Raw genomic sequence first — 16,049 nt, forward strand, 5'->3', positions numbered from 1 at the left:
AATGGTTTTGAGGATGAATCTAACTCTTTGTCCCAAGGCTGTAAAGGACGTCATTACTACGGTGGATGGTACGGAGATAGCCTCCGGGCCAGTAACGCATACCACTCAAGAGGTGACGCTAGTAAGTCAAGATGGACACCATGAGAAGATCGTGTTCGATGTGATCAAGGCCCCTCAGTTTCAGATTATTCTAGGAATACCTTGGTTAGAGAAACACAATCCTCTGATCGATTGGCGAGCAAGAACGGTCCAGTTTCCAGAATGTGTCTCTACTTGTCACCCTCCACCTGGTGTTGCACTGGCCGCAATTTCTTCAGAGACTCCCCAGTTACCTCCCGAATACCTAGAATACCAAGATGTTTTCCGGAAGGATCAGGCTAACTCTCTACCTCCTCATAGGTCTTATGACTGCCAGATAGACCTGATACCTGGATCTACTCCTCCTTGTAGTAGAATTTATGCCCTCACCGAGCCTGAGAACCTTCACCTTCGACAATACCTGGATCAATACCTGGCAAATGGGTTTATTCGTCCTTCCAAGTCCCCTGCTTCTTCAGCTTTGTTCTTCGTTCCGAAAAAGGAAGGCGACCTTAGAACTTGTATCGATTATCGCTCCCTGAACCAGATCACCGTTAAGAATAGATATCCGTTACCTTTGATCCCTGAACTCCTGGACCAAGTCAGAAAAGCATGCATATATACAAAGCTGGATCTTAGAGGAGCTTACCACTTGGTACGAGTAAAAGAGGGCGATGAATGGAAGACGGCCTTCCGCACCAAGTATGGGCTATTTGAATATCAGGTCATGCCCTTCGGACTTTGCAATGCCCCGGCCGCCTTTCAATATTTTATGAACGATGTCCTCAGAGAGCTCATAGATGTATGTGTTGTTGTTTACATTGACGACATCCTCGTTTATTCTTCATCGGAATCTGAACATCGGAAACACGTGAAAATGGTCCTCGAAAGATTGCGTCAACACAAACTTTTCGCTAAGTTGGAAAAATGTGTTTTCAACGTGACTGAAGTTGAATTCTTGGGATTCATATTATCACCTGGCGGAGTGCGTATGGATTCAAAGAAGGTCGATGCAGTTCTCAAATGGCCATCACCATCCTCCGTAAAAGGTGTGCAAAGCATGTTAGGCTTCGCTAACTTTTACCGCAGGTTTATCCCCGAATTCTCTCGAATAGTCCAGCCCATCACTGCCTTGTTAAAGAAAAACAAACGTTTTGAATGGTCTACCGAGGCGGAACAAGCTTTCCAGGATTTGAAGACTAAATTTATCTCTGCACCAATCTTAAAACACCCTCGCCCCGAACTCCCCTACATCGTGGAAACTGATGCTTCAAGCCTTGCCATGGGGGCAGTTCTATCACAAAAGGACCCGGTAACCAATCAGTTGCATCCCGTGGCATTTTGGTCCCGCAAATTCTCGCCTCCTGAAATCAATTACACGATTACTGACAAGGAACTTCTGGCTATCAAGTATGCCTTTAAGGCTTGGCGGCATTATCTGCTGGGGGCCCGACACACCGTTACTGTGATTACGGATCACCGAAACCTGCAATATTTGAAGACCGCAAAAGCCCAATCCTCTAGACAACTCCGTTGGGCATTATTCTTTGCCGAGTTTGACTTCATAATTACCTATCGACCTGGTACAAAGAACGGTAAAGCCGATGCCCTTTCTCGGATGGGAGTGGAAGAACACTTGGTCAACCCTAAACCTGTACCAATCATTCCCGAACAAAGAATTCTGGGTGTAATCGCCACAGAATCCATAGAGGAAGTTAAGGATAAAGCCAGGCAACTTGTAACTCCAGCAGACATACAGAATTGGCATCTGCAGGGAAAGGACTTTGCAGTAAAGGACAACTTATTGTATTTCCAAGAACGATTATACCTACCCAGCACAGATTTACAGAAAAAAGTAATCTCTTGTTATCACGACTCTTTAATGGAAGGTCATCCCGGTATAGCCAAGACCTCAGAAAAGATCAAGCGCTACTTCTGGTGGCCGTCTTGGAAATAAGATATCAGAGACTTTATAATGTCCTGTGGAGTATGCGCCCAAAACAAGAGTGAAAAGGAAAGACCAGCAGGCCTCTTACGCCCTATTGACATCCCACCTCGCCCTTGGCATACGCTTTCTATGGACTTCATCACCGATCTACCTCCATGCTCCGGATACAATACGATTCTAGTAATCGTGGACTTATTCTCCAAGATGGCGCATTTCATTCCGCTCAAAAGCTTGCCAACAGCAGCAACTCTGGCCCGAGAATTTCTCGAAAACATCGTCCGACTGCACGGTTTTCCTTCGGTTCTAATTTCGGATCGAGGTAGTCAATTTATTTCTCATTTTTGGCGAAGTTGCTGTCGGTCGGCTCAAATTGATGTGAGACTATCGACCAGTCACCACCCTCAGACCGACGGACAAACCGAGAGGACCAATCAAACTCTGGAACAGTATTTACGCTGCATGCTGCAACAAACTGAAAAAACTTGGAAAGATATCCTTTGGATAGCCGAGTATGCCTACAATAACTCTGTCCATTCGGGAACTGGGAAAACCCCGTTTTTTCTTTTGTACGGCAGTCACCCTCGAACCTCGGAGTTGGATCCCCTCCAAGATCTTGAAACACCAGCAGTAGACTACCTGCATTCTACAATCACCCAAGCCTTTAAGGAAGCTGTTTCTCACCTTCAAAGGGCTAAAGAACAATACAAGAAAGGAGCAGATCAACATCGGAAGGAAGCCCCTCACTATCAAGTAGGGGATCAAGTCTGGTTATCCACCAAATATCTATCTCTAAAAGGGCCACGCACATTCAACCCAAGATACCTTGGTCCCTATTCCATCACTACCATAGTAAACCCAGTAGCGGTCAAGTTGGACTTGCCCCCGCACATGAAGATACATCCGGTCTTCCACGTCTCTCTATTAAAACCCGTGCAACCTCAAACCCGACTAACCAAATCTCCAAAACCTATCCTAGTGGATGGAGAACTCGAGTTTGAAGTCAAAAGCATTCTGGACTCCAAGATCTCCAAATCTAAACTATTCTACCTAATTGACTGGAAAGGCTACGGCCCCCAAGAGAGATCCTGGGAACCTGCTGAATATGTCTACGCTCCTCGCCTAATCAAAAGATTTCCCCGAACATTTACTGACAAGCCAAAACCCCCGGAGAAGCCCGGTTTGGGAGGGGCCTTGAGGGGGGGTACTGTCATGATCTCTGCTTCCAAAAGGTCAGGGTTTTCCCAACTCCCTTGGAAGCAGATCCATAACCCAGGTTCCGAGTGCCAACCAGTCCCAATTGGGACCTTTTGGACCCAGTCCTGGCGCCAGTGGCACCAGGCTCATAAATATGCCCAGTCCCAGCGCTGGAAGCGCCGGGCTCATAATGCTTGGGTGGACTTACCTTCAGCAGACCATGCTGCTTACTTGCCTGCCAGTTGAGCCTCTGATCCTCTTCTGTTTGGAACTACTTTTCCTGTTGGGTGGGGCTGGAGCCACTCCCTCAGAACACTGGAACTCTTCTGGAAGGCAGGAACTCTTTTCTTACCAGGAACTCTTTTCTTACTTAGGCGTGGCTGTGGAAGGAGACACCTAAGCACTACAGGAGGCTATTTAAACCACACCCAGTGGATGAATCTTGCTTTGCGTTATTCTGCAACCTCTGCAGCAGAACGCTCATCGTGTCTTCTGCATCCGGTCCTGGGCCTAAGGAAAAAGGCTTACCATCCTGAATCCAGTCTTCAGCAACACCTATAAAGACAAGAAAGAACAGGTTAGCATTCCGGCATCTGAAAGGCAAAGGCTTACCATCCTGAATACAGTCTTCAGCAACACCTATAAAGACAAGAAAGAACAGGTTAGCATTCCGGCATCTGAAAGGCAAAAGCTTACCTACTCTTTGTGCGCTCCAGAGGTCTTCACACTGCATTCCGGCATCTGAAAGACAAAAGCTTACCAACTCTTTGCACGCTCCGGAGGCCTTCGGCGCTGCATCCCGCATCTGAAAGACAAAACAAGGTGCGTTTAAAGACATTGGGGAACTTTAATACTCACGTGCCATTACTCCTTTCCACATCTAATCCAGTGGGTATTCCGGCACCCTGCAGCCGCTCCGAACTCGTACCTGCAAAATAAAAAGACAGTTAGAGCGCATCGTGAAGCAGGCAACAAGCGCTTACTTACGTGCTTCCAGGCGCTTCTATTCATCACACGGGCTCCATCTTCAACTCACTTCAGCCCGTCATCGCCGGAACCCTGCAAAACAAGAGACATCATTACTAAAGACTTTAAAGACATTTGAACGACTCGAAACTTACCGTTCGTGCAGTAAATGACGGACAGCAGTCCTCTGAAGTCAAGAGGCCTGCGCTACCTATCCAGTGAAGAAACTGGTTACAGCACCCTGCCCCGAGGCAGATGGAGAGCTCGGCATTCACTTACCTAAGGTGAGAGCGTTAACCTTTGGGGGTCTACAGGAGAGGAGAAGAGGAAAGAGATAAGGACACCCCAATAACCCCAGTTCATTAACCCCATATTTTCTATCTGCAGACATCTTACTCTACACGTCAGGCATACAGTGCACAGAGGTCCAGCCCAAAGAGCCAACCGGGTGCTACACATCACCTTTGAAGATACGGTAGTCGCCCAGTCAAGACCGGCGCCTCTGCGAGAATCAGGTGAGCGTTACACAGAGCCTCAGCTCTTGCACCTCTCAGTTCAGGCAGAGCCTCAGCCTTGCCCCTCTCAGTTCAGGCAGAGCCTCAGCCTTGCCTGTCTCAGTTCAGGCAGAGCCTCAGCCTCTGCACCTCTCCGTTCAGGCAGAGCCTCAGCTCTTGCACCTCACAGTTCAGGCAGAGCCTCAGCCTTGCCCCTCTCCATTCAGGCAGAGCCTCAGCCTCTGCACCTCTCCGTTCAGGCAGAGCCTCAGCCTCTGCACCTCTCCGTTCAGGCAGAGCCTCAGCCTCTGCACCTCTCCGTTCAGGCAGAACCTCAGCTCTTGCACCTCTCAGTTCAGGCTGAGCCTCAGCCTTGCCCCTCTCAGTTCAGGCAGAGCCTCTGCCTCTGCACCTCTCAGTTCAGGCAGAGCCTGAGCCCTTGCCCCTCTCAGTACAGGCAGAGCCTCGGCTCTTGCACCTCTCAGTCCAGGCAGAGCCTCAGCCCTTGCACCTGTCAGTTCAGGCAGAGCCTCAGCCTCTGCACCTCTCTGTTCAGGCAGAGCCTCAGCCTCTGCACCTCTCCGTTCAGGCAGAGCCTCAGCCTCTGCACCTCTCCGTTCAGGCAGAGCCTCAGCTCTTGCACCTCTCAGTTCAGGCAGAGCCTCAGCTCTTGCACCTCTCAGTTCAGGCAGAGCCTCAGCCCTTGCACCTGTCAGTTCAGGCAGAGCCTCAGCCTCTGCACCTCTCCGTTCAGGCAGAGCCTCAGCTCTTGCACCTCTCAGTTCAGGCAGAGCCTCAGCTTCTGCACCTTTCCGTTCAGGCAGAGCCTCAACCTCTGCGCCTCTCCGTTCAGGCAGAGCCTCAGCTCTTGCACTTCTCAGTTCAGGTAGAGCCTCAGCCTTGCCCCTCTCAGTTCAGGCAGAGCCTGAGCCCTTGCCCCTCTCAGTTCAGGCAGAGCCTCAGCTCTTGCACCTCTCAGTCCAGGCAGAGCCTCAGCTCTTGCACCTCTCAGTTCAGGCAGAGCTTCAGCCTCTGCACCTCTCAGTTCAGGCAGAGCCTCAGCCCTTGCCTCTCTCCGTTCAGGCAGAGCCTCAGCCCTTGCACCTGTCAGTTCAGGCAGAGCCTCAGCCCTTGCCCCTCTCCGTTCAGGCAGAGCCTCAGCCCTTGCACCTGTCAGTTCAGACAGAGTCTCAGCCTCTGCACCTGTCAGTTCAGACAGAGCCTCAGCCTCTGCACCTGTCCCTTCAGGCAGAGCCTCAGCTCTTGCACCTCTCAGTTCAGGCAGAGCCTCAGCTCTTGCAGTTCTCAGTTCAGGCAGAGCCTCAACTCTTGCACCTCTCAGTTCAGGCAGAGCCTCAGCCCTTGCACCTGTCAGTTCAGGCAGAGCCTCAGCCTCTGCACCTCTCCATTCAGGCAGAGCCTCAGCTCTTGCACCTCTCAGTTCAGGCAGAGCCTCAGCTCTTGCACCTCTCAGTTCAGGCAGAGCCTCAGCCTCTGCACCTTTCCGTTCAGGTAGAGCCTCAACCTCTGCGCCTCTCCGTTCAGGCAGAGCCTCAGCTCTTGCACCTCTCAGTTCAGACACAGCCTCAGCCTTGCTCCTCTAAGTTCAGGCAGAGCCTCAGCCTCTGCACCTCTCCGTTCAGGCAGAGCCTCAGCTCTTGCACCTCTCAGTTCAGGCAGAGCCGGCGCCCCTGCACCTCTCAGTTCAGGCAGAGCCTGAGCTCTTGCCCCTCTCGGTTCAGGCAGAGCCTCAGCTCCTGCACCTCTCAGTTCAGGCAGAGCCTCAGCCCTTGCCCCTCTCAGTTCAGGCAGGGCCTCAGCCCTTGCACCTGTCGGTTCAGGCAAAGCCTCAGCCTTGCCCCTCTCATTTCAGGCAGAGCCTCAGCCTTGCCCCTCTCAGTTCAGGCAGACCCTCAGCCTCTGCACCTCTCAGTTCAGGCAGAGCCTCAGCCCTTGCCCCTCTCAGTTCAGGCAGAGCCTCAGCCCTTGCCCCTCTCAGTTCAGGCAGAGCCTCAGCCCTTGCCCCTCTCCGTTCAGGCAGAGCCTCAGCCCTTGCACCTGTCCGTTCAGGCAGAGCCTCAGCCCTTGCACCTGTCAGTTCAGGCAGAGCCTCAGCCCTTGCCCCTCTCCGTTCAGGCAGAGCCTCAGCCTCTGCACCTCTCCGTTCAGGCAGAGCCTCAGCTCTTGCACCTCTCAGTTCAGGCAGAGCCTCAGCTCTTGCACCTCTCAGTTCAGGCAGAGCCTCAGCCCTTGCACCTGTCAGTTCAGGCAGAGCCTCAGCCCTTGCACCTGTCAGTTCAGGCAGAGCCTCAACCCCTGCACCTGTCAGTTCAGGCAGATCCTCAACCCTTGCACCTGTCAGTTCAGGCAGAGCCTCAGCCCTTGCACCTGTCAGTTCAGGCAGAGCCTCAACCCCTGAACCTGTCAGATCAGGGAGGACCTCAGCCCTTGCACCTGTCAGTTCAGGCAGAGCCTCAGCCCTTGCACCTGTCAGTTCAGGCAGAGCCTCAGCCCTTGCACTTGTCAGTTCAGGCAGAGCCTCAACCCCTGCACCTGTCAGTTCAGGCAGAGCCCCAACCCCTGCACCTGTCAGATCAGGCAGAGCCTCAGCCCTTGCACCTGTCAGTTCAGGTGGGGCCCTAGCCCTTGCACCTGTCAGTTCAGGGAGGACCTCAGCCCTTGCACCTGTCAGTTCAGGGAGGACCTCAGCCCTTGCACCTGTCAGTTCAGGGAGGACCTCAGCCCTTGCACCTGTCAGCTCAGGGAGGACCTCAGCCCTTGCACCTGTCAGCTCAGGGAGGACCTCAGCCCTTGCACCTGTCAGCTCAGGGAGGACCTCAGCCCTTGCACCTGTCAGTTCAGGCAGAGCCTCAAGCCTTGCCCCTCTCAGTTCATGCAGAGCCTCAGCCTCTGCACCTCTCCGTTCAGGCAGAGCCTCAGCCTCTGCACCTCTCCATTCAGGCAGAGCCTCAGCCTCTGCACCTCTCCATTCAGGCAGAGCCTGAGCTCTTGCCCCTCTCAGTTCAGGCAGAGCCTCAGCTCTTGCAGCTCTAGGTTCAGGCAGAGCCTCAGCCCTTGCCTCTCTCCGTTCAGGCAGAGCCTCAGCCCTTGCACCTGTCAGTTCAGGCAGAGCCTCAGCCCTTGCACCTGTCAGTTCAGGCAGAGCCCCAGCCCTTGCCCCTCTCCGTTCAGGCAGAGCCTCAGCCCTTGCACCTGTCAGTTCAGGCAGAGCCTCAGCCCTTGCACTTGTCAGTTCAGGCAGAGCCTCAGCCCTTGCACTTGTCAGTTCAGGCAGAGCCTCAACCCCTGCACCTGTCAGTTCAGGCAGAGCCCCAACCCCTGCACCTGTCAGATCAGGCAGAGCCTCAGCCCTTGCACCTGTCAGTTCAGGTGGGGCCCTAGCCCTTGCACCTGTCAGTTCAGGGAGGACCTCAGCCCTTGCACCTGTCAGTTCAGGGAGGACCTCAGCCCTTGCACCTGTCAGTTCAGGGAGGACCTCAGCCCTTGCACCTGTCAGCTCAGGGAGGACCTCAGCCCTTGCACCTGTCAACTCAGGCAGAGCCTCAGCCCTTGCACCTGTCAGTTCAGGCAGAGCCTCAAGCCTTGCCCCTCTCAGTTCATGCAGAGCCTCAGCCTCTGCACCTCTCCGTTCAGGCAGAGCCTCAGCCTCTGCACCTCTCCATTCAGGCAGAGCCTCAGCCTCTGCACCTCTCCATTCAGGCAGAGCCTGAGCTCTTGCCCCTCTCAGTTCAGGCAGAGCCTCAGCTCTTGCAGCTCTAGGTTCAGGCAGAGCCTCAGCCCTTGCCTCTCTCCGTTCAGGCAGAGCCTCAGCCCTTGCACCTGTCAGTTCAGGCAGAGCCTCAGCCCTTGCACCTGTCAGTTCAGGCAGAGCCCCAGCCCTTGCCCCTCTCTGTTCAGGCAGAGCCTCAGCCCTTGCACCTGTCAGTTCAGACAGAGCCTCAGCCTCTGCACCTCTCCGTTCAGGCAGAGCCTCAGCCTCTGCACCTCTCCGTTCAGGCAGAGCCTCAGCTCTTGCACCTCTCAGTTCAGGCAGAGCCTCAGCTCTTGCACCTCTCAGTTCAGGCAGAGCCTCAGCCCTTGCACCTGTCAGTTCAGGCAGAGCCTCAGCCTCTGCACCTCTCCATTCAGGCAGAGCCTCAGCTCTTGCACCTCTCAGTTCAGGCAGAGCCTCAGCCTTGCCCCTCTCAGTTCAGGCAGAACCTCAGCCTCTGCACCTTTCCGTTCAGGCAGAGCCTCAACCTCTGCACCTCTCCGTTCAGGTAGAGCCTCAGCTCTTGCACCTCTCAGTTCAGGCACAGCCTCAGCCTTGCCCCTCTAAATTCAGGCAGAGCCTCAGCCTCTGCACCTCTCCGTTCAGGCAGAGCCTCAGCTCTTGCACCTCTCAGTTCAGGCAGAGCCTGAGCCCCTGCACATCTCAGTTCAGGCAGAGCCTGAGCTCTTGCCCCTCTCGGTTCAGGCAGAGCCTCAGCTCTTGCAGCTCTCGGTTCAGGCAGAGTCTCAGCCTCTGCACCTCTCCTTTCAGGCAGAGCCTCAGCTCCTGCACCTCTCCGTTCAGGCAGAGCCTCAGCTCCTGCACCTCTCAGTTCAGGCAGAGCCTCATCCCTTGCCCCTCTCAGTTCAGGCAGGGCCTCAGCCCTTGCACCTGTCGGTTCAGGCAGAGCCTCAGCCTTGCCCCTCTCATTTCAGGCAGAGCCTCAGCCTTGCCCCTCTCAGTTCAGGCAGACCCTCAGCCTCTGCACCTCTCCGTTCAGGCAGAGCCTGAGCCCTTGCCCCTCTCAGTTCAGGCAGAGCCTCAGCTCTTGCACCTCTCAGTCCAGGTAGAGCCTCAGCTCTTGCACCTCTCAGTTCAGGCAGAGCCTCAGCCTCTGCACCTCTCAGTTCAGGCAGAGCCTCAGCCCTTGCCCCTCTCAGTTCAGGCAGAGCCTCAGCCCTTGCCCCTCTCCGTTCAGGCAGAGCCTCAGCCCTTGCACCTGTCAGTTCAGGCAGAGCCTCAGCCCTTGCACCTGTCAGTTCAGGCAGAGCGTCAGCCCTTGCCCCTCTCCGTTCAGGCAGAGCCTCAGCCCTTGCACCTGTCAGTTCAGGCAGAGCCTCAGCCTCTGCACCTCTCCGTTCAGGCAGAGCCTCAGCTCTTGCACCTCTCAGTTCAGGCAGAGCCTCAGCTCTTGCACCTCTCAGTTCAGGCAGAGCCTCAGCCCTTGCACCTGTCCGTTCAGGCAGAGCCTCAGCCCTTGCACCTGTCAGTTCAGGCAGAGCCTCAGCCCTTGCACCTGTCAGTTCAGGCAGAGCCTCAGCCCTTGCACCTGTCAGTTCAGGCAGAGCCTCAGCCCTTGCACCTGTCAGTTCAGGCAGAGCCTCAACCCCTGCACCTGTCAGTTCAGGCAGAGCCCCAACCCCTGCACCTGTCAGATCAGGCAGAGCCTCAACCCCTTCACCTGTCAGTTCAGGTGGGGCCCTAGCCCTTGCACCTGTCAGTTCAGGGAGGACCTCAGCCCTTGCACCTGTCAGTTCAGGGAGGACCTCAGCCCTTGCACCTGTCAACTCAGGCAGAGCCTCAGCCCTTGCACCTGTCAGTTCAGGCAGAGCCTCAACCCTTGCCCCTCTCAGTTCATGCAGAGCCTCAGCCTCTGTACCTCTCCGTTCAGGCAGAGCCTCAGCCTCTGCACCTCTCCATTCAGGCAGAGCCTGAGCTCTTGCCCCTCTCAGTTCAGGCAGAGCCTCAGCTCTTGCAGCTCTAGGTTCAGGCAGAGCCTCAGCCTCTGCACCTCTCCGTTCAGGCAGAGCCTCAGCTCTTGCACCTCTCAGTTCAGGCAGAGCCTCAGCCTCTGCACCTCTCAGTTCAGGCAGAGCCTCAGCCTTGCCCCTCTCAGTTCAGGCAGAGCCTCAGCCTCTGCACCTCTCCGTTCAGGCAGAGCCTCAGCTCTTGCACCTCTCATTTCAGGCAGAGCCTCAGCCTTGCCCCTCTCAGTTCAGGCAGACCCTCAGCCTCTGCACCTCTCCGTTCAGGCAGAGCCTCAGCTCTTGCACCTCTCAGTTCAGGCAGAGCCTCAGCCTTGCCCCTCTCCGTTCAGGCAGAGCCTCAGCCTCTGCACCTCTCCGTTCAGGCAGAGCCTCAGCCTCTGCACCTCTCTGTTCAGGTAGAGCCTCAGCTCTTGCACCTCTCAGTTCAGGCAGAGCCTCAGCCTTGCCCCTCTCAGTTCAGGCAGAGCCTCAGCCTCTGCACCTCTCAGTTCAGGCAGAGCCTGAGCCCTTGCCCCTCTCAGTTCAGGCAGAGCCTCAGCTCTTGCACCTCTCAGTCCAGGCAGAGCCTCAGCCTCTGCACCTCTCAGTTCAGGCAGAGCCTCAGCCTCTGCACCTCTCAGTTCAGGCAGAGCCTCAGCCCTTGCCTCTCTCCGTTCAGGCAGAGCCTCAGCCCTTGCACCTGTCAGTTCAGGCAGAGCCTCAGCTCTTGCACCTCTCAGTTCAGGCAGAGCCTGAGCCCCTGCACATCTCAGTTCAGGCACAGCCTCAGCCCATGCCCCTCTCAGTTCAGGCAGAGCCTCAGCCTCAGCACCTCTCCGTTCAGGCAGAGCCTCAACCCCTGCACCTGTCAGATCAGGGAGGACCTCAGCCCTTGCACCTGTCAGTTCAGGCAGAGCCTCAACCCCGGCACCTGTCCGTTCAGGCAGAGCCCCAGTCCTTGCCCCTCTCAGTTCATGCAGAGCCTCAGCCGTTGCACCTGTCAGCTCAGGCAGAGCCTCAGCCCTTGCACCTTTCAGTTCAGGCAGAGCCTCAGCCCTTGCACCTGTCAGATCAGGGAGGACCTCAGCCCTTGCACCTGTCCGATCAGGGAGGACCTCAGCCCTTGCACCTGTCAGTTCAGGCAGAGCCTCAGCCCTTGCACCTGTCAGTTCAGGCAGAGCCTCAGCCCTTGCACCTGTCAGCTCAGGCAGAGGTTCAGCCCTTGCACCTGTCAGCTCAGGCAGAGGTTCAGCCCTTGCACCTGTCAGTTCAGGCAGAGCCCCAGCCCTTGCACCTGTCAGCTCAGGCAGAGGTTCAGCCCTTGCACATTTCAGTTCAGGCAGAGCCCCAGCCCTTACACCTGTCAGATCAGGGAGGACCTCAGCCCTTGCACCTGTCAGCTCAGGCAGAGGTTCGGCCCTTGCACCTTTCAGTTCAGGCAGAGCCTCAGCCCTTCCCCCTCTCAGTTCAGGCAGAGTCTCAGCCTTGCCCCTCTCCGTTCAGGCAGAGCCTCAGCCATTGCACCTATCAGTTCAGGCAGAGCCTCAGCTCTTGCACCTTTCAGTTCAGGCAGAGCATCAGCCTTGCCCCTCTCAAGGAGGCGGCGCATGAGCAATAATAGACTTGTCTGATAGGCTGCCACCCACCGAGGAGGCGGGGAGTCAGCCACCACGGGCCTATCAGATAGGCTGCCAGCCATCGCCCGCCCCCTTTCGGGCACACCACACAGGTTGCCGAGCAGCAGAGCAGGGGTACTCTGTGGTGTGTGACTTTGCAGGAGGGGGCGGGGGGCGCACCGGGTCATTGGTACCTGGTGTGCGAGTACTACCCGTGCTGTGTCTTGCTATGCCGCCCTGTCGGGACTCCCATGACGACGTTTGTTATTCTCGTGCCTCAGTTCTTTCGCGCCAGTGGTGTCGTTTTCTATAATTACAAGGGGGTGTGGGTAGGTCAATGGTAGTGTAAATAAATATGTTCTCTTCAAAGTTCAAAACGTTCTGCCGAAACCCGGGATCGAACCAGGGACCTTTAGATCTTCAGTCTTACGCTCTCCCAACTGAGCTATTTCGGCTGATGAGCAGAGTCCGAGGGGGAGTAGGACCCCTGGACAGGGTTGCCTCAGCAACCCATGTCACACTCTATCCTGATAGGCTGGAGGGTCTCCCACCAAGATGACCACTCCACTGTGTGAGTGACAGCTAGGCTGTATAAATGGGCTCTTTTTGCATAAAAACAGGGTCCTGAGGACTGAAGAGCAAGACGTCGCCACTGGAACACAGAAGCCAAAGAGGAGAGAAGCTAAAGACATCTGCAACGACTGAACCACCGGTGAAGCCCTGCTGCAGCGTCTCACCACTTTTCTCCACACGACGAGAGAAGATCTTCATCTGCAAGAGCCTTCTTCCCTTGAGCTGGTGGGGCCAACCAGTTTGCCAATCGCCTTCCTGGACCTGCCCTGGTCGAATCACCAGTACCCTTTACTTGGAGACCGGGTAGCCAGGCACCCGTCCACCCGGACCGCGATTTAAAGGAGCGTACCTTTTATTCGTCGGGCAGCACCGCGGCTGGTTTCATCCCTGGGTAGTGCAGTAACACGAACCGTCCTCCACGACGAGATCCTCTCTTCCTCTGCTGGATCCCCCTAACTGCAGGAACTACCAGGAACAACCGCCACCGCAGGAGCCACTTCTTCATTTATAAGGTACATTGTTCTGCCAGGCTGCCCTTTCTGCGTGGTAGAGCTAAAGGTGTTTTAAATCCTTTACCTACCTGTTGGGTTGGCCGCCCCTCTCTCTTAACATTGTCTTTCACCTTCTGCATCCACCTTTTCAACCTCGTTAACCAAAGACTTGACTGCAGAACGTTTTGCTCCTGGGCCCTTGCCCTGTACCACTGACTCTGGCACAGGCCTACAGACTCTGGCTACATTTGTTAGAACTGTATTCACTAGATTGCTTCTCAGCTAGAACTGTGTTGGTGCACCTACTTCTTATAAACACCCCTTCCTTCCCACTTTTAAACCTTGTGCCATGTTGCTCAGTTTTCATTTAAGTATTTGCTATACTGATGTACTGCCTTGCCTAAACTGGTTCACAAACCCATGGGAAGTGTTGCTGGGGCCTATAAGAAGATATTTCTATATGACTTGTGTTTTCATTCCCTTGGAAGAAATTGCTAGAGTGCCATTTGTGTTTGGTTTTCACTGTGCCATTTTGCTCGGTTTTCAGTCTTGCTCAGACTTGTCTACAATTTAACTAGGGAGTTGTGTATACTTTTTTTTGACTGAATTTAACTTAAGAACCGTGATAAAGGTGTTTTATTAGTAGTGTATACAATAAATATATATTCCTTTTTAATACAAAGCTTTGGTCAGTGTTTCCTTGTTCCAAAGTGCTGAAGGCCTATTGTGTAAACCCTGAATACTGCTCATCTCCCTCTTGAGATAAGTCTGACTACTGATCCACAGCTACCAACTAAATCTTTGTGGTACGGACTGATACCAAAGGGGATTTATTGCTCTCACCTGTAGTGCTAATCTTCCGTAGTGCTCCCTAAGGGAACTGCACAGGATTCTGCCTAAAACTGATGCCCCGGCTCTGGCTGGAGACAAAATCCTTGTTTTATTGTTGGCGTATGATGCGATTCTAAATTGTCCTCTGGTTGAAAAATGCAACTGCATTTGTTCTCATAGGTTTGTAAGGGGGTAGGGTTACCATTTAACATAGATAAGGCCAAAGCAATGACCTTTACAAAAAGAAGAAAGAAACCAGCATATAAGCTGATCTTGGATACTAAACATATTGAACAATTAAGTCATTATGTCTATCTTAGAGTACGATTTACTACCTCGTATAGATGGGACCAACAATTGGCCAAGACCGAAGGGACACTTGAGATACAGTGGGGGCATCACCACACTGTTTTATGGTGATGGCACACTGGGACCCTTTCTTCAGATGTACAAGGCCCAAGTCAGGCAGGCTGCCTTATATGGTGCAGAGCTCTGGGGCCTGGGGCCACTCGAGCTGTAGGAAATTGGGGACATTTGAGAATGGTTTAATAAAGAACACCCTAAGACTCCTGTGTGGGACATCCACAATCTTAATCCACGGGGAGATTGTTCTACCTGCCATAGGGGCCATTATGACCCTAATACCCATCTTACATTGGATAAGATTGTGGAGCAGAGTGGAGCTACATACGTTTATTGACATTTTGGGGGCAGCCAGGAGCTTTGTGTATGAAGTGGTTTTCGCGTGTCAAAAGTTGGCTGCGTTTGATAGGTCATAGTGATCTCTGGCAGTCTCCTGCTGACATTGGGGGTAACGCTAAACAAATCATCGAAGGAACCTACCAGCAGAAAATAGATCAGGACTTCTTGAGATCTGTATTCACTTCTGCGATGATAATCTATTTGGAGAATAAGAGCAGCAGGGGATATAAATCATATCTGGATATTATGAGACTTAGGTTGCTCTATACTAAATAAAGGTTCAACATCCCAGCATCCTACCAGTGGCAGCAATACGGAATGCCTGGGTTACGAGGGAATCAAATAAATGTCCATACTGCCTACATAGGGTCGAATCACTGGAGCACTTCCTTCTAGCATGCCCCTTCTATCTTTCATATAGAAGGATGCATCTGAGGCCAAAATTTCAATGGTTTGCTAACAGATCATCACGTCAAGCAATGTTAATTTGAAGAAGGAACGATGATGCTCCAAATGTCTGTAAGGAAAGCATGTTATCAACAGTAAGACAGATACACGTGACCACAATTCAAGGGTGTTTATTGAGCTTCAAAAAGGGTTTGAGAAACGCCCATCTAATCCTAAATCTACAGATGGGAGCAAGTTACGACCATCAAATAATAACGCAGGTCCTAGTGGTGTCTTGTCAAAATAAAAGTGCCTATACTAATAAACCTATTGCCAATCCTTACCTCTAAATACAAATAATGTGGAAACAATGTTTTGTAAAAGAAAGAAGTGTTCAAGAAATAATATGTCAGGATGTTCAAGCCTTTGGCTTCCCTTCACCACGTTTTCAGCACAGGATATGATGGTAAAGTCAAGCTTAGCACAGTCTCTGGCTTCTCTAGAATGAGAGTGCAGTTGAAACGTTAGCATCAGGGCCTGATACGACGAACAAACAGTAAGTTATTTTCCTCTCGGAATTTCACACATGCTCAATTTCTCAGGTGATTATATACAGCTAGTCGTGAAAAGACGTGCTCTGAGGAATGCAATTAGGCTCCTTAAGAATAACCCCTTGGCCGATATAGACACATTCATCAAGAAACTGAAAAACCAATATAAATATTGGCTTTGTTGGAATCGGTTTCCATGGTCCAACAGAATGCAGAAAGAATGCTTAAAGCCATCAGTAAGAAAGATTTGTGCGCAGTATGGAATTTGATTAAATCTAATGGTAACACTCAGACAAATGATCAATCAAACGCTGTCTCGGAGGATAAATGGACAAACCATTTTGAAAAGTTATACTCCGAACCGGGTTCCTCAGAATTACAGATCTTTAAATCACAGCCGGTCTGGAATTTGGATCACGACTTGGAGGTAATAGTCACCTTGATAAAGAAAGCTAGTACCTCTCATGCCCCAGGACCAG

General features: G+C 53.0%; 1 non-coding gene across 1 annotated transcript; it reads right to left on the reverse strand.

Annotated features, from left to right (window-relative positions):
- Positions 1–12,417: 12,417 nt before the first annotated feature.
- On the reverse strand, positions 12,418–12,490 carry TRNAF-GAA (transfer RNA phenylalanine (anticodon GAA)). Its single transcript has one exon. It is a non-coding gene; the product is annotated as a tRNA-Phe (tRNA).
- Between the last annotated feature and the right edge of the window lie 3,559 nt (positions 12,491–16,049).

The sequence above is a fragment of the Ambystoma mexicanum genome, chromosome 10, assembly GCF_040938575.1.
Source record: "Ambystoma mexicanum isolate Mex_15411 chromosome 10, UKY_AmexF1_1, whole genome shotgun sequence".
NCBI lineage: Eukaryota > Metazoa > Chordata > Amphibia > Caudata > Ambystomatidae > Ambystoma > Ambystoma mexicanum.